Below are 22278 nucleotides of genomic sequence, written 5' to 3'. Positions count from 1 at the left end.
TCACAACCCTACTGCCCGTGGCCGTAACCTCGTCTCTTAATGCTTAAGAAATTGCTTTTTCATAACTCAATTTTTGGTATATCATACAATGTATTCAAGAAGCAGCAGGAGATAAAGCAGGAACAACAAATGATGGAATATTTTAAGCTTTATTATTGCCATTATTTCACATTAACTGTTTTCAGGATATGGCTATCATCTCCAAATCAAAAAGACATCAATCTTGGGACCATGTTGTGCTCCCAGCTAGCCATCCACTAGGAAGAAGAATGACACCTTCATTCTTGCATATTGCTGCAATATTCAGACTAGAGGAGACAACTCCTGCTGTGCTGCTTGAAACCCTACTGGACTATTAGGAATGCAGTTACTCCATGAGGATCATCAGGACTGTATTCCTCCCCGTGGGAAACGTGGAGGTTCAGATTTTCTTTAGGCTGTGCAGCTAGCAGTGAGCCCCACCAGAGCTGCCTGGGGTGCAACAAGGATGCCCCAGACCAGCAGTGCTAATGAAGGACAGAGCAGGATAAGGACAGACATCCAACAGATTGTCAGGTGTTGGAGAAGCAGAACAGAGATAACTAGTTCTCTAGGACAGAGAAAGGCAGGTTTGCACTACTAGAAAGCAGTTTCCCTAATGCATAGAGACATACAGAGCCAGAAAAGCATTTCACCTTTGCAGAAAACAGAAACATGATTTTCTTTTCCAAGCTGAATTCTGAAGCAGATAATACTTACCTGTTGGACAGCAAGTGTCAGTCAGCTTTTCCAGCCTCAAGGAATTATCACCCAACTAAATCTGAGAAGACTATAGTCCTTCATTACAATTTTTATTCTCCAGCCTTCCAGCTTCACCTCAAAAATAATTTATGAGCTTTGTGGCAGATAAAAACTCCATTCTTTTAATAGCAGTGTACCCTTCTGCTAAGAAAGCAGCACTGAAATGGGTCTTTTGGTTAATTTCTTTTTGTAACATTCACCTCATACACATCTCTCTTGACATATAAATTACTAAATTATGCGTGACTGAGATGCTTATGATTACTGGATCCAGTTAAAAGAATATGAGACCCCAGGAGCACAGAAATCTCCATGCACTGAGGCATCACCCTCCCTCCTCTGTTACTATCTGAAACTGGAATAGACTCTGATTGCATTAAGAGAAAATGAGACATCCAAGCAAAATTTTGAAAAGTGAAAACCAGAGGGAGGGAAAAAACCAAACAGATGAACCTGAAAGAAAAGAAACAAGAAGTGGAACAATTAAAGTTCCTAAATAGGTAAAAATCACTGGTGAAATTTCAAAATCCTGGAACATTTAAACAGAGCCCTGGTATCCAAAAGGAAGGAGAGGGGCTCAAGCACAATGGAGACACATAGAAAACAGTGATTTTTCTTAAGCATTGCCCTGAAGCCCTGAAGATATTGATCTCCTAAATATCATTCAAGTAAACCAGGATGAAAGGGCAAGCTATTAACCTCAAGTTTGCAAGTCTGAAGAATACCGCAATCCAAAATACACCTGTTAGGAGATGTGAATATTAAAGATGCCTGCAGAAGGAAGGAGAGCCTGCTGAAGCACTTTTGACTGCTCTTAAATTAATGAGCCAAACAGAACTGTGATACTTTGGCAGCTTTTCTTATACGACAGTGACTGTGCTCAAAGAAGAGACTGCTGACAAATACAGATCTATAGGCAAGGCTGTTTCTGCCTTCAGAAAAATCATATTGTGTTGAATGAAAACGTTACAGTGAAAGCAAGGTGAAACTAGACTAGAGACTCACCATTTAGAGAGGAAACTGAAAACCAGAAGGTCATAAAAGTAAGAATTCAGAAGAGATTTCACAGGTCAAAAGGCAAGAGAAATGCAAAAGAAAGTATTGCAAAAGATGTAGCAAAAGTACAACCCCAAATAATCTCCAGCATTTCAAAAACACTGTACCAAAGCTACAGAAGTAACCATTAAGAAAAATGGAGCCCACTAGTAGCAGCTGCAAAGGAGACCACCACACAGGTGCACTGATAGCGCTGGGGGGGAAGCACAGCGGGCAGCCAGAGGGAGTGCCACAAACATCCAAACCAAGAGCTGAGACGATGCCTCAGTACTCTCAGCAGATGATGATACAACATTATTTGATATAACTCTTTGAATTACATATCAGCGCTTGTGGTTCAACTTGAAAGTGTGGAAATCTGAATGAAAAACCTTATAAACTGGTGACACCGAAACTTTAACGTAAGGACAGTTCCTCCTGAAAGACTGAATCGAATACAAGCTACAGTGGAAAGTTAAAGATGTGCAGCTAGGTTTGTTATAATTACTGGGAATATCAGGATTAAAAGCATGTGTAGCTTTGGGCTTGATTCAGTGAACAGACACTATGAGACAGAAAATAATGTCCTCAAAACAATGTGGAATACATTTACAAAGTCACAGGAAAACATAAAACCCCACAGGAAGGCATGAAGGTTGGTAGCACTACAAAAACAGGACAAAGTCAGCCCACACCAGCTCAACTGGAGCTATACACAAAATCACAGAGCAATGCTAGTGGTGTAATTACTGCTTATATGCCATTGAGTTTCTTAAAGGTAAGAGAGTCGATGCTATTTATTTAAAAAGGAACATGATCTCAAAAGCCTTCAAGCAGTTCTGAACATCCCACGTCATAATTTCCTCAGCCTAAATACGCAATGTTTCAAATTTACCAGACACAGCAGCATAGGCTCCGTATACCTCTCCTAGGCTTGTGGGAGCAATATGTCAGTTCACTGTCTTGTTTGCAATTTGAAGATTATGCTTGTACACATGAGTTTCAAAATCTCAGGCCAGATCCTTAGGTTCAAATTAATATAAACCAGAGACTTTGACACAAATAATCAAATTTACTCAAACAGGACATCTGATGTAACCCTTTCAAACACAGTTGTGTTACTACAGCAAAAAATGATGTTTCTCATAGTTGCCAGAACGCAAAAGGATGTCACCATGCACAGTTATGCAAAAATAAGCTTTTAATGGCTTTAATTGGTGTTGGCTTTATACCTTCTGTTTTCTATCATGGGTGTGAATGAACCCAAAGCTTCAAAACAAAATTCCACTGAAATTAATGAGTTCTGCATGACAAAAAGAGACTTGCCGAGCTGATATAAAAGTCAGCAAAAATTGCTGGAAATTACTCTGGGTTCAGTTGAAAAGTTAATGAATTTCAATGAACCCAATTATTAATACAGGTTCTGAGTTTCATCAGTATCATGGCGAAACAGAACCACAAGCAGAACCTCATACAAAGAAAGAGGTATCCTGAATTTCAAGGAATGCAAGACTGGAGGAGGCTGTGGAAATGATGTGTAGATGATGGCATAACTGTGCCTTCTTACTGTGTGAAGCAGGACTCTGACTACCCTCCTTACCATCCTTGATTTCATTTGTTTATACCTTCATGATGAAAGGAGCACAAGGGCAGTATAGTACTTGGCATCCCTCTTCATCGTAGCAGAACTGTAGAGGATAAGTGCTGGAGCCAAATAGAAGAAATTATATATTTATGAAGTGCAAAGTGACAAATGAATTAGAAAAAATGCCCTGCTTGGCAGCTAAGCGCCAGACCACAGACAGGTACAATTAGAGGTGGATGAAAGTCAGCCAGAGCAGCAGGCAGTGACATCTTTGGGCACGGTTTGCAGAAGCATGTTTTTCTAGGACCTCCTCTGGGCAGCTGGGTTGTTTAGCCTCTCACATAAGCTTTCTAATCTCTCTTGGCAATAATTAGCAACTTTGCTCAAACCTTTGCAGATGAGAAGTCTGCTTTCTCACTTTTCAGTGGAAAAATTCCTCTTTTGCAGCATGCCCAAACTGTGCAGAAATGAGCGAAAAATAAAACAAATGCAGGAAGTCATGAGCAAATCATCCAAGGAGCAAAGCACAGGCACAAATCCACAGAAATCTGAATCCAGTTAGGCACATTGCTGCTTTCTTGTACAAGTAGGACAATCTTCTCCCTGCTGTTCTGGCAGAAGGGAACCATGAAGATTTTCCATCAGCAATTTTCCACAAAACTTGTCATTCAGACAATTTTTTATGCTCCAGAAACACACGGAGAGATTCTGGTTGCAATACTCCACTGGATGCCTACATTTGGCTGCAGGGCACAGGAGCTCCCACTGTCTCCAGCTGTAACCGAGGAGCTCATTACCTGGGGAGTAGGGGTTTATGCAGAGCAGGCTCAGCTGTCCCCTAAGGAAAACTTCAAAACTGCAGAGCTCTCTGTAGTATTTGCTTCAGGTAAACACACTTATACCTATGAATGATTATACAATAGGTACAGACAGGTGTTATTTGCACAGTCAGGAATATTTCCAACTTCTAAGTACTCTTTAGAAATCAAAAAAGAAATCCCAGCAAACCAGGCCATATATTGATGCATCACCTGCATTTCTGTTCATTAGTCATCTCATTTCTAGCACCTAAGACCTCCTGCACCATCAGCATGGTTCTGTTGCTGAAGTAGTGAGAAAAATGTTATTCACTGAAGAAAGAACTTTTACAGAGAGATGTAACATACATTGGAGCTTCATGTTAAAATACCAGATCAATTTGATTAAGTATATATTTTTACAGCACATGTCAATGGAACAAATAAACAAACACTGAAATAAAAAAAAATCTGCAGAAACAGCTCCCACCTAAGGCTCGATGCAAGAGCATTTACAACTAACACACCCCAAGTCACAACATCAGACAGAAACATCTCCCTGGTCTGGCACGAGGAAAGAGAAATGCAAGTGTGCACATGTGCTCATGTTTATGGTGGGTGGGAGAAAAAGTATATCCGAAGCCAACCTCCTTTTGGATGCAACGATTGGAACGTGCTTCTCAGATTTAGTCTTGGACCAAATCAGACCCCTAGATCCAATGCCTCCAGACTTCCAGAGTGTCTAAAACCAAACTGGAAGGTTTGTTTTTAGAAACGTTACATTACAAAGTCTTGGTCCTGGCATTTGAGAGTTCTGCAGATCCTCAAAAGTTTGATACGGATGACGCTCGATGCTCCTAAATTCAGTAAAGTAAATCTCCCACTACCACAAACTGAAGCTTGAGTAAGGGTGGAGTAAGGGAGCACTGCAGACATCACCCCCGCACACCACACTATCCTTCCCAGAGCTGCAGCTGGTCCCTAATGAGCAGCCTTCCTTCAGTTGCAGACAAAAACAATTCACATCGCTCTAGGAACAACCTGCTACTGTAAACCATGCTGTATAAAAAGGTCTTGCTATTTTTTGCAACTCATTTTAATAACTATTACAGCGTACCTATGCTTGTCTGTATCCATATGCGTAATAAAAGGGGTGTGTACATCTGCTGATGGGGACAATGTAAGGCTGTATTTGATAATTTGTGCATTCACTTAACTTCAGTGTTCCCAATTACCAGTGTGCTGTTTTATGTGAGAACGTACCACATCTTTATTTTTGCCAATGCAGGAGGTGATCGTATATTTGCACCTCTGTCTATGCTGAAGCTGGATGCTCCTTCACGACTTAATGGAGCCACCTACTTGAGAAAATGCCTCATATAAAGTGGTCTTGAATCTTAACACCAAACTCTACAAGCAAGCCTCAAAGAAACCAGCACTTTAAGGAAAGGGGAAAACAAACCACGACAAAAAGCAACACTTCCACAAATGCAGCTCCACAACTGACAAATACTTTGGACCAAGATAACATTTGAACTGAAGAATTTTGCTTCTCTATTCAGCTGAGTCAAAATGGTTTGTCTTAGGAAGAAGAAGTTACTTGCCTCTGACTCGCTGCCACTCATCTTTTGCCAAAGGAAGTGGTTGTTCAGAGAGGGTGATGGTCTCCCAAAGGAAAAGGCACATTTTACCCTGTAAGAACGTGCCACAGACCAGACTGTCAAGTGCTCCATGCCCTATGTGGAAAAGGCCCAGGAAGATTAGTCTCCTGCATCTACAAGTAGAGACAACCTATCAACTGAATTCTCAGCAAGTCCACAGAAATGTAATTTTCCCCCTCACATCACCTGCAAACCGTCAAACAGGCCCTTTGGCAAACTTTGGCAAACTCAGCAGCCTGAGAAGGCAATCTCTTGCTTGTCTCATTCACCGGCTTAACAACAGATTTGATGCTCCCATGGCACGTATCTTCCTTCCTCTCCAGACAGATCTGTTAGCACCACCAGGAATGTAGCTGGCATGCTGTTTTTTCTGCAGAAAAACTTAAATTATGTCTTCTTTGGAAAAACAACTCTAAGGCATAAATGAGCACAATAGGATATATTTCTTGCTAACAATGGTCATTTTGGTTTTTTTCTGAATACAGTCCCACTGATCATACATTTTTAATATAGAAAATAAGTAAAATTTGTTTTCACTACACATGCAAATACATGGATAAACACACATGTTTGTTTTTAACCTGGTCAGGCTATTACATGCTAATTGACTGTGGTAAATTCAATAATTGACGTATAGTCTTAACCTGCTTAAAAGGACACAGATTTTTATGTAACATATCTCTTATTTGCTGTAGTTTAAATAGAGACAGAAATGTGGAAACACAAGAGTAGAAGAGTTTATAAACTGTGATAAGTCTCACGTTGGTAAACTAAATTAGACTAAAAGGAATCAGAATAAGAAGGAGCCATCAGAGGTGCCCCTGAGAAGTGAGAAACCAACCAGGCCTTTATATTATTATCAAGGCTAAAAAAAATTGTGACCCCAAAGAGAGAAATAGGTACATCTGCTTGTATGATATTTATTATGTACTTAGAATAAAGAATTCTGAGCTGTGACTTGTTCCTTTTATTCTGATCTCAAGTCAATGCAGATGTGTGCCCCAAAGCCCTGTTTACAGTGCTTCTGAACCCAAGTCCACCAGGGATCTCCGAGGCCACCTTTAGAGCTCTTGAGCGTCAAGCCATTGGGTTTATCTCCCCCATTGTTATCAATCATTGTATTTCAGTCCTACATGAATTCTTTATTACACTCACAATAATTACTATTATATTTATTACTGCACATCAAAAACTTGGAAACAGTTTTCTTACAATGCAGTTAGACTCCTATTTGTGTAGAGCAGATCCTTGAACTCTCTCTGTTCCCAGTTCATGTTCAGAGAGTTAACAAAATTCACTGTACTTTCCAGAGCTATGAAGTATTAGAAGCTTCCCACAATCACTCTGCTACAAAATCAAACAAATCAAAGGTGTCTCAGATCTCTATAGTCTTATGTCTTAAACAGCAGGTGGAATGCTACAGTTTACAAAAAGTCTTTAGATAGCGTTAGCATCTATTGCATCCTGAGGTTAATGGTTCACAATGCTTGCCGTATATTTAAGAACAGGTAAAAAAAAAAAAAAAAATCTCTTAACTTAGGCTCTGCAGCTACAACATATTTTAAGCACTATGAAAATTTATGTTCTTTCAGACTGGCTAAATGTAGCAACATTTAAATGAAGAGCACTCTGGTTTTTTAACAGAAGCTTTACTCTTTCACACCTGGTTTCTTAATCCAGGTTAACCCAAACACTCAAAAGTCTTTCTACTTAAAAATGTCTCCTTGATTTGAACCATAGCAAATTCACCATACCTTTGTTTTAAAAAACATCTCCAGATACTTTTAAATGACATTTTTCAGATGCTAAAAGACGTGACAATAATAATAATGAGATGCCCTGTCTGAAGAAATGAGAATATTTGTATTTGATTGAAATAATTATCTAAATTATTATAATATAATCACAAACATTCCTGTGAGTGAGCGTATTTTGCCAGCCCTTACTTACACTGGTATTTGTTACAGTTCAATGCAACACATGATCCACTTTCAGTACCATAATTCGTCACATTGAATCCCATAATTTTAATCTTCTGTGGCAAATACTGTTAAATACATGCTCTTGCTTACACATGGTAATTTATTTGGAACTTTGTTATCTACTGACGATTTCAGACGATTTCAGAATATTTTTAGAAAGGATGTTTTTCTTCTCGATTGTAAGATCAACTCTTTCTTAATAAGAGATGTTTTGACTTCCAGGCCCACATGCACAACTTACAGCCCCGATTTTAAAATTCATAGTGCCTTTCTATTTTTAAGTATAGAGCTATATACACAGAAGCTCAGCAAAAGTTAAGCAGGTAGCACATACCAACAGCACTGTGAAGCTAAGCTAATAAATGCATAGTCTTGATGTTTTCTCACAAGAAATAAAAAATCCAAAGCAACAAACGTGTTGTATTAAGCGAAAAGAGACCACATTTTCTCTGCAGAGAGCAATGTGCATTCTGGGTGCTCCGTCTCAGGGCGTCAAAGTCCTTTTTGGGAAGGAAAACAATCAGGCCTTAAATCCTTTCTTTGTTCAGCACTAAATGTTCCCTCTCCCAGGATTCAAGATCAGGCTGTTTCTGTGTGGAAAAGCTTACCTTACAGGAAGTGATAGAATCAATTTGCCGGTAAGTAGGTTTTTCAAGGTTTTGTTTTGTTGTTTAGTGGATTTTTTTTTTTCCTTCTCCCCTAAATGAGCAGCTGTTGGAAGTTGCTCGAAGGTTTAGACTGGCTGGTACCAGTCCCTGTAGGAACGTATGAGGGAGCAAAGAGTGGAGATGGAAGCCAATGGTGCATGAAATATGTAATTTATGACAATGCTGAACAACACATTTCTCCAGCCTACTCAGGGGAGCAGCAGTTTACCCCCCAGGGGTCAGCATACTCATCTGCAGCTCACCAGAGACACGCACCCATGCCAGCAGCACCAGTTTACTGAACAGAACTGTAACAGTGACTCCTTGTACTGAAGCAGCAGATGATCAGCAGCCTCCGATGTGGGGAAGAGGGTACAGGCTAATTGCGAGGGGAGAAAGACACAGGGAGGCAAAGTGGTGGGGGAGGACAGAAAAGATGGGGCAGATGAGGAGCCCAACAGGATCAAGTGGGAGCTGAAAAATAAAGCAGGGGAGGAAGAACACTGGATTTTAGGGCCAGGAGCAGGAAAGAACTGGCACCAGAACCAGTAAATGTATTTTAGCATGAAGGCATCATTAGGGTGATGTGGAAACGGGACCATGCAGTGGGGCAGAGATGTACACCAGCACACTAGGAACAAGTCACTTCAGGCATCAGGAGCTGTATAACCACACGATAACATATCATACAAACCAAATCGGCATCTTAACTCGATGTTGTAGGCTGACCTGACACCATGTATGTATAGTCCAAGCATCTCTCTAGCAAAGTAGAAATGTCTTAAACAAGGTTTGCAAGTTCATCTGCATTGGTGGTTTTTATTCCTCCTTTTTAACTCATTTTAATTTATCTTCCTCTTTAAGCAGCACAGTGTTTAAAATTCAGCTTTTATATGTGAAATAACTAATCACGTCACCAGAGAGAGAAATACTCAATTGTATAATTACAGTTGAGAGACAATATTTAAAGAAAATGCTCAGAACATGATGCCAACTTTGGTGAGAATCAAGTTAGTTTCAGGAAGTAGCAATTTTTTAAATTAAAAAAAAAAAACCAAAAACCAAAATTAAGAAAAAGAAGGGGAAAGGAGCGAAAGAGGGGGAAGCAAGATAAGAATATATGAAGAAAACATGCAAGATTGCATAAGAAAAATTTGTTTAAAAACCAATGTTACAATTTCAAAACTAAGAGAATATGAGGACAAAAGGAAGAGAGTCAATATACCTTTTAAATCTTAAAAGCTAATTTACGATGCAAACAAATTAAGCCATGTATCAGCATTTCCTCAGTCCTGTCCTTTGAGATACAATTTAAAGATCTCACACTTGCAGACTTGGATGAAGAAGAAAACCCCAAACATCTAAAGGATCTTCAGCACTACAAGTGTTTGCTGCGTGTAACCTTAGTAAAGCACGATGAAGTTGCGCACAGAGCTCATTTTTTTTTAACCTGAAAGACAAGTCCTAAAACTTCTTATTAAATTGATACTTGGTTTCTGAATACAAAAATCAGTGCCATCTCTGAACTGGGCAATGTATACATGTGCAAAGAGGTGCTCACGCAACTTTGAAGCAATCTATATGTGAGAGGAATCTATTGGGGACACTCTCCACTCAGATTATGTTCCACCCTTTCCTATCCGATGCCTGACCTGTGGCATTAAAACATTCCATAGAAATCACTAGTGGGTTTGTACAAACTGTTCTCTTCCCTCAACTCTCAGATAATATTGCTTCCCAGCAAACTATCAGGTACAGAGAAATCATATCTAGGGATGACTTAGGAAGTTCAAAGTAAAATACAAATCAAGCCAAGTAATTTCCAAGCAATGGCTTGCCACACTTGATTAGATCAAGAGCTCATAGAGTCTGTCATCCTTCCTGAGGTACTGCCCACTATCTGATATTCAGAGGCAAGAGGGGGGAAAAAAGGTCTCGTTGTTCCCCAGTACAGCATACCCCACGTCTGCTTGTCCAGCAGCACAGGACATGTCTGCTTGAAATCAGAGGGGAGAGATGGGACACAGAACAGATCCAGCTTTCAAATACAAGTGAGACCCTTAAAAATCTAGGAAATTTCAATATGCAGAACTACATATCTCATCTCTAAGCTACCTATTAGGCTGCTTTGACTTTCCTTTTATATTTAAAAAAGTTGGCATTCAGTTTTACTATTTCGTCCTGCCTTGGCAACACCACATTCTTCTGTTAGCCCGCTGAGGACACGGCTGGTGTTGAAGGCACACAGGAGGCCCAAGGGATGCGGCACACACCTCAGCTCAAGGATTTCAGCCTTCAGCTGGCTGGGAGCCATCGCTGCCTCTCCAAAGACCAACTACCAACACAGGCTCCTCTGCCAGGTCAAATGACACTTCCACCTGTGGCACCACGGCATCAGCCGGCCTTGGTGGAGGCAGCGCTGCCCAGGGGCTGCAGGACAAGGGGGACTTGTGGGATGGGGGACTCCTGCCCATAGCTCCATGCCAGGATGGAGATCCTGGAATTGCCCACCAGGGGTACCGAGCAACTGGGAACAGTAATTACATGCCTGTCTTTAATTAGGTTTTGCTGCATATCTGTTCTCATGCACCTGGGAGGCAGGTGTCATCAGAGGAAATGCATTTCTGTAAAAGGTGTGACATTTGAAAAAATAAAATTTTACCGAGAATAAAGCAGTAAGACAAAATTCTAGCAGAGGAAGCTATTACAGGTGATATAGGAATGGCCCTCAGGAAATCAGCAGCCTGGTAAGCTTTGCAAGCTAAATATCTGCATTGTGGTACAGAGTTAGAGAGCTAATGGGTTGTATATTTGCCTCACAAAAAAAGTATTTTCAGTAAAGCAGCAAAGATGCATATATACGTCTACTATAAATATTTAACAACTCCACATCAGCTTGAAACAAGCAGACTAAACACACCCATCATTTTGAACCAATCTCTGTTTCCAGTGGTGCAGAGACAGGTAACACTACCCTCTGCTGTAGGAAACCACGAAGTGCCTGCCCAGGCTGCACTGCCAGCACAGCCACTAGCCCCAGGGAAGCCTCTGGACACCGGCTCCTCACCCACGGTAAGCACACAGCTGCTTTCCCCAGCGAGTCATCCATGGCCCATCCTGGTCGATGCCCTGAAGCCACTGTGCGAGGTGCGATGGCAGTGGGGAGCTCCGAGGTCCCCACAACTCTGGCACACGCTGTGCCCTTAACTGGCCTCGCAGCCACCCCGCTGCCTCTGGCTCTGAAAGCAGGGGATCGCTCCTTGGTTTTGATATGGACTATCGGAAGTTTTCTAAAAATAAGTGCATTGAATTACATAGTTTAAAGTTTGTCTGTACCGAAATATGCTCACTTAGGCCTTTGTTCTTTTTTATATTACTTTATAATTTATATTACATATAAATGATTTCTAAGTTACGTTCAGTCTTTTATTACCCTTTCCCCATGCCACATTCTGTTCCTTGCTCAAATCACAAAGTGATCTGATGTAAATATTTACTTCCTGGAAGGCTGAAAAAGAAATATAGTGGCTCTGTTGCAATCGACAGCCTAAAATCAGAGCCTACAGCTCAGCCTTTGCCCTAAAGAGCACGGGCCAGGGCTGCTGAAGCATCTCCTCCTTCAGGATACCTCAGCTTGTGCTGAAAGGTCTCTCCTGACCCCTCAGGCACCCTCTTCTTTCCATCAGCATGGCATACAGCATGCAGACAGCAGAGAGCACTGTTACCAGTCTTATAAACCTGAGTCTGAGAAATTCCTAACTCCCAGGCTGCATACTGAGGACAAGGCAAGAGGGATTAGCTGAGAGCCAGATCCTGCATTGCCCCCGCAGCAGCGTATGTGTGGGCTCATAGTGTGAGTGAGGAGAAATCAAACTGAAAAGGGCAGCTGTAGCCCCAGTCCCTGTCCCTGGGGCTCCTCTGCTAGAAGTTGAGGCTGTACTCGCAGCCCTAGGAAAGTGCAAGATGGTGAGGACCATTTCGCGTGGCACCGATGGAGAGGCAGGTGCCAGTGTCCTCCCCTCAGGCAGTCAAACCTCCCCGGCCACATGGTGAAGATGCAGCCCAGCTCCCTTCCCTCCGCAGGGGAAGCACAACTCAATCCCATGAAAGATTTGCTCAAAAAGAGATGAAATGGAAAAGGTTGGACCTGGCTTTCAGACCACTAACTCTCTGAAAATTCAACCACTGTGTCCCTGGTACTGCTGCTGCCAGTTCAGCAAAAAAGAACCAGAAGTGCCAAGGACAACTTTATGGGAGGAGTGTGATGCTTTCAGGTTTAGACATTTCAGGAAATATTACAAAGACAGATGGCACAGGTGAATTTGCAGCATCCCTAACTGTACTTCTCACAAGACAGCAAGGCAGCTGGACTGCAGAAAAGGGTTCAAGCCTGAGGTTCTTTAGTCAGAAGATTAATTAATACATGTTTCAAATTGCATCAATACAACTTCAGCTTCTGTTTTGCAAAGACCAGATTAGACAGAACAGTAACTCAACCCATTCAACAAGCAGGACGGTAGATATGGAGCTTTCCTGTAGCACATTAAGACCTTCAACCAAAGGCAAGAACACCTCCGAGCTGAGACTGCTAGGCGTGCTGGAAGGACATGTGTAAGGAGGACCTGCAATGGTAGCCGGTATGCACCAGCATCAAATGAAAATGTGGGACAAGTGAGAGCTCTTGCTTGCACTGATTTATGTCTAAGCTCCAGAGCAGTACCTGAGACCTTTGAGGTAGCTAAATAGTATCTTAAGTTGCGTGAAAAATATAAAGTCATGTTATCTAATAGCCTCTTTCTCTAGCAGCTCCTGCACTGAAGGCATTTGAAACCCCACACCTTTACATATGTCAGGGCAAAATGAGATGCCATCAAATCTTTGAGTGTGAAGGAGGTGGGGGAGACACATTCAACCTAGAAATCCTTTCACAAAATCACACTTGCACATCTGTTGATCTTGATTACCCTAAACCCTCTCCACACAGGAGTATCTGTCAGTGCCCTGCTTTTGAACTACTGCAAAAGCCTGCAGTGGCTGTTAGCTTATATACAGCTCTGTCCAACTGCCCTCAAACAGCAGCATGTCCCTTGTTGTCACAACCCTGGAACACAGTTCTGAGTCTCTCATGCTTCTCAGTGAAGACAAGAAAACCTCAGGCTACAGAAGTTACCCAAAGAAGTGTTTGCATCTAGAATAAGGCATCAAACGAACCTATTGAGACTGGGAACTGAGCACAGGGAAGGTATTTCACTGGGTAATACATAATTAAGCTGGGGAAATCCTTCCCACAGCTGTTGCAGGTTATGAATTCATATTGTTTCAAAACATGACTGAAAAAAACCTCATGGACACCATTAAGTCTTATTTCATTCAAAGCTCTTATTTCTAGAATTCAGCAAGTTTCTAGATTACTGATCTCTAGAGATTAGGAGTTTATTTAGGGAAGTACCTGGATATGCTTGCCATGCTCTAACAGCCTTTCCTTGGCACCTGATACCTGGACCACCTAAGACAGGCTACCAAGTCTAATGGGCTTTTGGGCTAACCCAGTATGGCAGCACTTGTGGCCAAGAAAAAACATTTTAGGGGTTGCACAGTTAAAAGGAAATGAAGAAAATTATGCAGCTGCAAAGTTTCTGTGAAAACAGGCAAGAGTTTTTGTAAGTCCCAGCCTTAGGCTTTATCTACAGAGAACAGTCAGTAAATGACATTTGAATTGCTTTAAAAAGTGGCTTAGTTATTATGCATTACACCCACTTGTTCCTAATGCTGATGGTCTTTAGCCAAAATTGAAGTACCCTTTGTTGGATTCAGTTTATTTTATTTTGAAAGTGAAGTAAAAGAAGAAGAATTATGAGTACTTGAATCCTGAGAAAGAGAATCAGCAGCTCTAGGATTTAGTGCACTGTAACAAATACAGACTGACTTCACACAGTAGGTCAGCATGCCATAGACAGAGCTGACCTAAAGTAGGAAACTGAGACAAAGGTCTGGAAAACAGCTGCTTCAGATTCTGAAGTGACAGAACAATTATGGCCACAGGAATGTAGAATTTCCAAGGGGACAGGACAAAGGCTGGACAAACTGGGGGGACCAAGCTGCCCTCCTCAGGGAGGAGGAATTTTAATTTTCCGCCTGTAATGAAGAAATTACACCATTCCTTTTTGTCACAACACTTATGCAGAGATGAGCTTGTTAAGGACTGAGAGAGGCTCAAAAGCTATGGCTACAAAGACCACAAACAGTTGAGGTAGATCTACTGAACTTCAGCAGGGATTTTGGGAACTTTTTTGCAGCTACCAGGTGAATAATAACTTATCTGAAAGACTCAGAAGAACATCATTCAGACTCAAGCAAGAGGTTGTCAGATGGACAGTTCCAGCACCAGGAAGAAAAGAGTAATTATCTGTAGATATCTGTGATACCAGAGTATGCCCCTTACAGCAACTGCTACCTACTAGGCTGCTGTAGTCTTTTAGCAAGAAACTAAGTCCCAAAACTAACAGGCCAGACTGTACACGGCGCAATTGTTTTTTTAAACACCCTTAAAACAGCACTACAGAGCAAATTATAAACTTAAAAATCCAGAATTTCATTCATTGCCTGTAAAAACAACCCAAGTCCAGAAGGTTGGTGGAATGATGCTTCCCCAGCTCTGCTCCAAGAGAGCAAATCTGAGCTCCATGCTGTGGAGCCTGAAAATGAATTCAAAGATGTGTCACACCACAGGCACTGCTACAGCTCTTTTGCTTATGAGTAAGGCATAAACTAATAACAACCTTAAATGATTGCTGTATCTGACTATGGGAGTGCTTTTTAATTCTATTATTTTTCATTCAAGTTTCATTATTGAAGGAAGAGGGGGAAGAAAAGCAATTAATGGGAAAAGACAATAAACAAAACCCTTGTAGATAAAGAATCACCCGTGCTCACTTGATCCATTGCTGCAGGCAAATTAGATAAGAGGAGAGGCAGGCAGAGTTTTCTGAGCAATATTTTCTATTGCAAGCTCAAAATCTTAAAAATCAGACCTTGAATGTATTGAAACAATTACTATAATAAACAATATTCATTATAACAAATACACCACAGTGTAGTATGTTGTTCTCTTGCCCACCCATCCCCAGCAAAAGCCTAACAAAGGGTATTAAATTCTCTTAAACCTGGCTGCAAGATTTGGGTCTTTTTGTTAGACATTTACACCCAGCTTTGCTAAAGATATGCTTTCTGGCCATGGGCTCATTTCCTTTGCTCTGTCTCTCAGCTTCTACATCTATGAAATAAGAACGACAACCCAGAGCCCACCTTTGGAAGTGAGCCCTGTCCTACTAGCTAAATGGTGTCAAGCTGAGGATGGGCTTTTCCAAAGTAACACCCCAAGAGAGACAGATGCATAGCAGCAGAGAGCCGAGATGTGAGACTATTAATTATTCCAGCTGTGCCATGGCTATACTTCTGCCATGCTGTCACCTCACCGAGTCTTAATGCATGCAGACCCCACGTCTCCCTTTGACAGCCCTCCTCTCTAAAACTCTAGAGAGCATGCATGCTTTTGCAAAGCTCTTTTTGGATGAGAAAGCTTGGTGTTACTTTGTGATTTACAGACTAGGAAATTCTGTAAATCATAGAATCATACAATGGTTTGACTTGGAAGGAACCTTTGAAGATCATCTAGTACCAACCCCCCTGCCATGGGCAGGGATACCTTCCACTAGATCAGGTTGCTCAAAGCCCCATCCAACCTGGCCTTGAACACTTCCAAGGAGGGGGCACCTAGAATCATAGAACAGTTTGGGTTGGAACTGGCCATCTAGTCCAAACCCCCCTACAATGAGCAGGGACATCTGCAACTAGATCAGGTTGCTCAGAGCCCCATCCAACCTGACATTGAATGTTTCCAGGGATGGAGAGTCTACCACCTCTCTGGGTAGCCTGTTCCAGTATCTCACCACCCTCACAGTTAAGAATTTCTGCCTAATACCTAATCTAAAATCTACCCTCTTTCAGTTTAAAACCATTACCCCTTGTCCTGTCACTACACTCCCTGATAAAGAGTCTCTCCCCATCTTTCCTGTAGGCCCCCTTTAAGTACTAGAAGGCTGCTATAAGGCCTCCCCGGAGCCTTCTCTTCTCTAGGCTAAACAACCCCAAATGCTGCCAGAACAAAAAAGTACAGTCAACCTATTTATCTAGGGCAGAGTATAGGGAGGGTTGAAATACTGCTTAATGACTGAATTTGACATTGCAGAAAAGATATTCCTGCAAAATCACAAGCAATTACTTGCCCCCCACCTCACCCTGTTATCTTGTACCAGCAGCTTTACATAAATACTTGCAAAAACATACAGAGCGCTGCTGATTGTTTGAACTGTTGGGTGAAAGCATAGCAGTATTAGGACAGCCTGGTAAGGGTTAGGACTTTGGCAGACTATACATCAAATGGTTTTCACAGCATTTGTCAACGACCTCAACGTTCATTGCCTTGCAACAAGGGAGGTGGGTCCTGCAACAGGCAGATCCTGCCTGCTTGCACAGCTTTAAACATTCTTTCTGAATTTGGTCCACAATATTTGTGTTGCTCAGGTGATTCCAGCAGTGTGCATACTTGAAAGCGCAACCTCCAAAGAGTCAGGGAATCGGGACTGAGGCTGAACCCACCTGCAGTTTTAGGATGAGGGGAGCGATATGAAACAGCCTTGATAACACTGCTGAAGTTGAATAAAAGCAGTGGGAGATGCACACAAATGGGGTTTTTGGAAGTGCCTCATGTTGGCTGAGCTCTCTCCCCCCTGATGTGAAGTGGAAAAGCAGTTACTGGGGGATTACAGTTCCAAAAGCTGCAGATAAACACATTTCCCCCAAAGCCCCCAACAGCTTTGTAGTTCAAATCTACTCTCTCTGGAGCTGTAGCTGTTACTCTCTGGTGTTCCGTAACAGAAAGAGGCTGGGCGTGACACCTCTCCCTTGTGTATAGCTCAGGGCATAAGGGTGATGGGAAGACAGAACCTATTTCTCATGTAACCCACTAGGCACTGTCCCCTGCATAAGGTTTGCCTGTCACCACACACAGCCTGTCTTTTCCTTCATTTCCTTGGTACCTTCCCATTTTAAGGCACAGAATTGCTTTACCTACTAGAGACAAGCTGGAGCCTAAATGCTAAAATGTCCCTCTCCTTAGGCTGTGCAGGAGCAGTGAGCTTGGTACTGAGATTCCTGGGAAGAAGAAAGTCAAAGGTCAATATGCAAGAAATCCTTTTGGATTTTGTCCTGGAAGCATTCATACAGCTTCACAGTCCTGTGTAGTACATTGATCAGCATCTGTGTAAATGGTGAAGGACTGCAAGCTTCAGAACAAGGCTCTACAAACAAAAAAAAATGATGTTGTGCATATTTTGAGACTGTGGATTGCTCTTCAGATGAAGGAGGAATGATTTTAATGGCTTTATCAGGAATCAAGAAAGCATTCCCTATAAGTATTCTTTAAAGGAAATTAGAGCAAGAACACACCAGTACATAGGAAAATCCACTAATTCTATACGGTACTTTGTGTTCATACATTTCAAAGCACGTCTCCAAAGCAAGCAAGCACTACGGTCAATTTACAGACTGAGAGCCAAAATACACAAGGAACCAAAAAGATCTCAGGTCAACAGCATGCTTGCGGCAGCAAGGAGACATCTTCCAAGACAAACTCCACTGGGCTGTACCACCACCGTGTGGCATGAGTGTTACGGCATCAATAGTTACTGATGGTACAATACAGACAGCCTGGGACAGTTACTAGGCTGTTTCCTGGTCAAATTAAATTTCAATCACATACAAGTAGGACATATGCAGCATCCAAACCCGTATCATCAGGTATGATGAAATATATTTTCATTCATGTCCGATCATTCCTTTGGTTAAGGTTATTAGGGCAGTTTGTTAGTTCACTAAGATAACACTAAGGCAGATGCTGCAACATGGCCAAATGGTCTAAACAGAAAAAACATTTTAAAAATCCTTGTTTACTATTAGTTAATTTGCTTCATTAAAGTGAACTACTACCAAACAGCAAATACAGAACAGAAGCAAAAAGAGTCCCCAAACAAATAAAGAAAAACTCAACATTCACATGCAGCATCCATAATAACTCACAATTATTCATGAAGTATTCACAAGCATCCTGACCGTTTCCAGGAATGAACTTAGCACAAACATTGTAGAATTTCTCACTCCACAGTGGCCCAGAGCTCTTTTCTGAGCACAAATTTGGGAAATAAATTATTTTTATTAAATGCTCCATTGTGAAAATGGAAGCAAATTACACTTTGATTGCCATAAATGCCATCAATTATTTATTTCCTGTGCAATGGTTACAGAGGCAACTGTTATATTTTAAAAGCATCGTGCAGACAACATGAAACATTTATTTAAGTGGCTGCACACTGCAGAGAGCTTGATTTAACCAGACTTTATTGTGCTCCTCACTGGAATGAAGACTGGCAGTTTGGTCGCCAGCGCTTTTCATTGAAGCTTAAGCTCATTCAGAGCCACTGAACGCAAAATTTTTACCCTGGCAATTAAACACATATGCAGCTTAGGCAGCATGACACAGCCAACTGTATGCAAATCTGTGAAAAAGACCATTTATGAATAAGAAACATGAGTGTGTGCATAAGTAAGACAAAACTTCCAAAAAACAAACTACAGATAAAGAGAGAAGACAGGACAAAAATCCCATCTCACAGCCAAGTTCTTAGCACATCCAGATTTCACCTCAATCAGAAAAGTATCTTTTTTACTCTTTTCTACTCACATTTTATTATTCTGTGTGTTCTGTTTACAACTCTTGTTGTAATTTTGTAGATTACTTGGGACTAAATTAACTGGACTAGACTCCATTATTTTCAATGCTGCAAGTGTGTATTTCCTGTTGATTTTCCTGCATCATTGGTGCATCATTTTGTTTACTTTTCTTTGAGACCCTATAAAATATTTTTAATCCTCTGGATTAGCAGACCTGAGGACCAGACACTTCATTAGCTTACGGCATTTATCCAAATAGCAGTATAACACAGGGGACCTCATGTTCATACGAAGGCCTGTATCCCTTTGCTAGTACTTCTGTTCTTGAGTACTAAGTATCAGTAACTCCTAATTTGACTTTGCATCCTGAAGGGAAAAGCTGTAGGTTACATGAGCAGAAGCCTCTACAGCCAGACAACATGCAAGTGTTGCTCAAATCTTCTGCGTTCGGTTCTGGATACCCTCACCATGTTTTTTTTCCTATAGTCAAAGTAATTTCTCAGCACATGCTGTTTTCTTTGTGAAAGTATCATCTGCTGCACCCAAGAAGAATAGTTCTAAGAATCAAAATGAAAACACACTCTGCAGGTGACACATACTCAGCACTTGGAAGATTTACACCCCAGGCAGCGAGGAGAACTTTCCATCCCTCGGAGACTCCACGCCAGACAATCTGCCGTGGTGCCACCTGGTGCCGCTCAGTTATATTACACAACCACCTTTTTAGAGCAAAGAAAAAATATGCTTTTGCCATGATTTTCAAACCCACTCACAACTAAATTGCTATTTAAGCTTAAGAGGCCCCAAGACACCCATTAGGTTGAGGATGCACACAACATAGCACTTTCATGTCCATTATATTACCAATATACAAGAGGAAAATATAAAAACTACATGTGCAAGACAGATTGCAAATACAGAAACTCAGATTGTGCTCAACAATGAAAAATAGAAGGGCAACGGGCTCCATTTGGATGAGACATATCCTCTTCTGGTCCAGTCTCTTCCTCTCTGTATTTACACTGTAGCCAACGAAAAAGGAACAGGAATATCTGCAACCTCACCAGTTTAGACAGAGATTAAAACAAGTGGCAATGAAGAGAAAACACTAAATTTATTTTGGAGAGTTAAGTACTGTTTGAAAGAGAGACATAGTGATTGCCTGAGGCAGGTAAATGACTGGCTGAATAAAAGTTTAAAAAAAAAAAAAAAGATTTTTGCCAGATGCCTGCGCACACGGAGCAGTACACCCTCGCTCCACTGGCGTGTGCTGTTTGTCTGCAATAAGAGTATCAGCTCTCGGCTTCCTGGGACTGCAAGGTAGTGCTGCCACCTCCATCCGTTCACACCCTGCACGCTGCTGCGTGGAACTGCAGCAACCCCTGCTCTCAAACGACTGCCTGTGTATTACAGATGTTGGCAGGATTCAATCAGCTGCTCTACTGGCAGGAGCCCGTATCAGCAGCAACAAGGCAGCTACTCCACCAGTGCTGCTCAGCTCACAGCAAACTTTACCTGGACTCATCCCAGGCAGATCTGCTCGCTCTGAACTCAGCCAGCCTTGAGGCTAACAGACGTGGTGAGTGCTGTGACACCACTGCAAATACAGACCTTTCCTTTTGCTTGCTTATGCAGTAGTTCCACTCATTAGCCATTGTGCAGGTTAATTAAAATAGAAAACAAAGAGGGCAATGGCAGTCTATACTTTGAGGGCTGTAAAAGGTCTCAAGTTTGCTTCCTTTCAGAGAGAAAAAAAAAAGGGGGGGGGGAGGGGGGGAGAAAGATCAGTGCTGTTGCAAACATTCAGTGCTTGAATAACTTTGCCTTCCACAGCAAATATAGAGAGCCAAACCTCCAACAGGGTAAGCTGGTCTTGATTCAATGAAGCCAGCACAGGTTTATACCACTACAGGCTTTGACCCTTAGGACACAATTTATAGTGGCTGCTCATGCAGAACAATCAGTGGGAAATCAGTGGAAAGGAGTAAAGTCTAAAACTGGATGCCTGAACCTGTTATTCTCTCTTCATAGTATACATTAACAGAAACTGCTCTGTATAGTAGCAGGGAACTTAAGGAAACCCTTACATTTAAGCTAAGAAGAAATCCCTATCACCAACCCCCCTCATTCTTTTACCTATTACTGGTATAAAATCATCACACTCCTGGCAGGCATCAGAAAGAAAAGGGACCATGGTGATTAACTTGCAAAGTTTTGCTCCTTGGACTTGAGAGCATCCTCTTAACAGGCTTTCAAATAAAAAAGCATTTGGGTTCAAGCTTCAACAGCTGCTGCAGGATTCAGGATGCTAAGGTAGAGCCAGGACAGAGACAGTGAAGCCTCAGGAGATTTCCACTTGCAAATTACTACATAACAAGAGAGAACCAAGAAGACCTTGCACAGGAGAGTAGAAAGACCATTTGCTAGCTTTCCTCTTCACTTATTTCAAATGAGAAATGGGAAAAGTAGTCAAGGAAGCCCAAGGCTTTAGGCAAAACTCTTGATGCATTTTTGAAAGAGAAATTACACAGTGGAGCAGCAATGCAATGAAGATGGAGACATTAATTTATCCAAACTCTGCAGTAAGATTCTGTATCTACTCATTACCTTCTTTTACCTATTCCATCCTCACTTTTCAAATCCCTTGCAACTCAGCCTCACCCTGGAGAATAAGAAGGGCTCCTACATGTGAGAACCCCTACCTTCACTCTGAAACAGCAGCAACTTTGCTGGTCCTCACAGCTACAAGGACAGGCACTGTGTGCAAAGTAATGCCCTGGGGTCTGCAGAAATGCCTGCCATGCCTGAGCATGCCTCACAGGGCCAGTGCTCTCCCTGGGACCCCAAGGCTGTCTACAGGGAAGACGCTGGAAAGCGGCTTAACTCACTTGCCTGGGGCACTGTGTGCACCCAGAGTTCTCTCCCAGCCACCAACCACTGGTGGGCAAGCAGGGACCCTGGCCACTTCCTTGCTGGCATGGCTGGGTCTGGGGCATTTCTGCT

General features: G+C 41.9%; 1 protein-coding gene across 1 annotated transcript in view; it reads right to left on the bottom strand.

Annotated features, from left to right (window-relative positions):
* The window catches only part of KCNIP1 (potassium voltage-gated channel interacting protein 1), a 420579-nt gene that overhangs the window by 360213 nt on the left and 38088 nt on the right, over positions 1 to 22278 (bottom strand). The window lies entirely within an intron of this gene.

The sequence above is a fragment of the Ciconia boyciana genome, chromosome 9 (genome assembly GCF_034638445.1).
Source record: "Ciconia boyciana chromosome 9, ASM3463844v1, whole genome shotgun sequence".
Lineage (NCBI taxonomy): Eukaryota > Metazoa > Chordata > Aves > Ciconiiformes > Ciconiidae > Ciconia > Ciconia boyciana.
The sequence above is the reverse complement of the archived record's forward strand: the minus strand, read 5'-3'. Positions and strand labels throughout refer to the sequence as shown.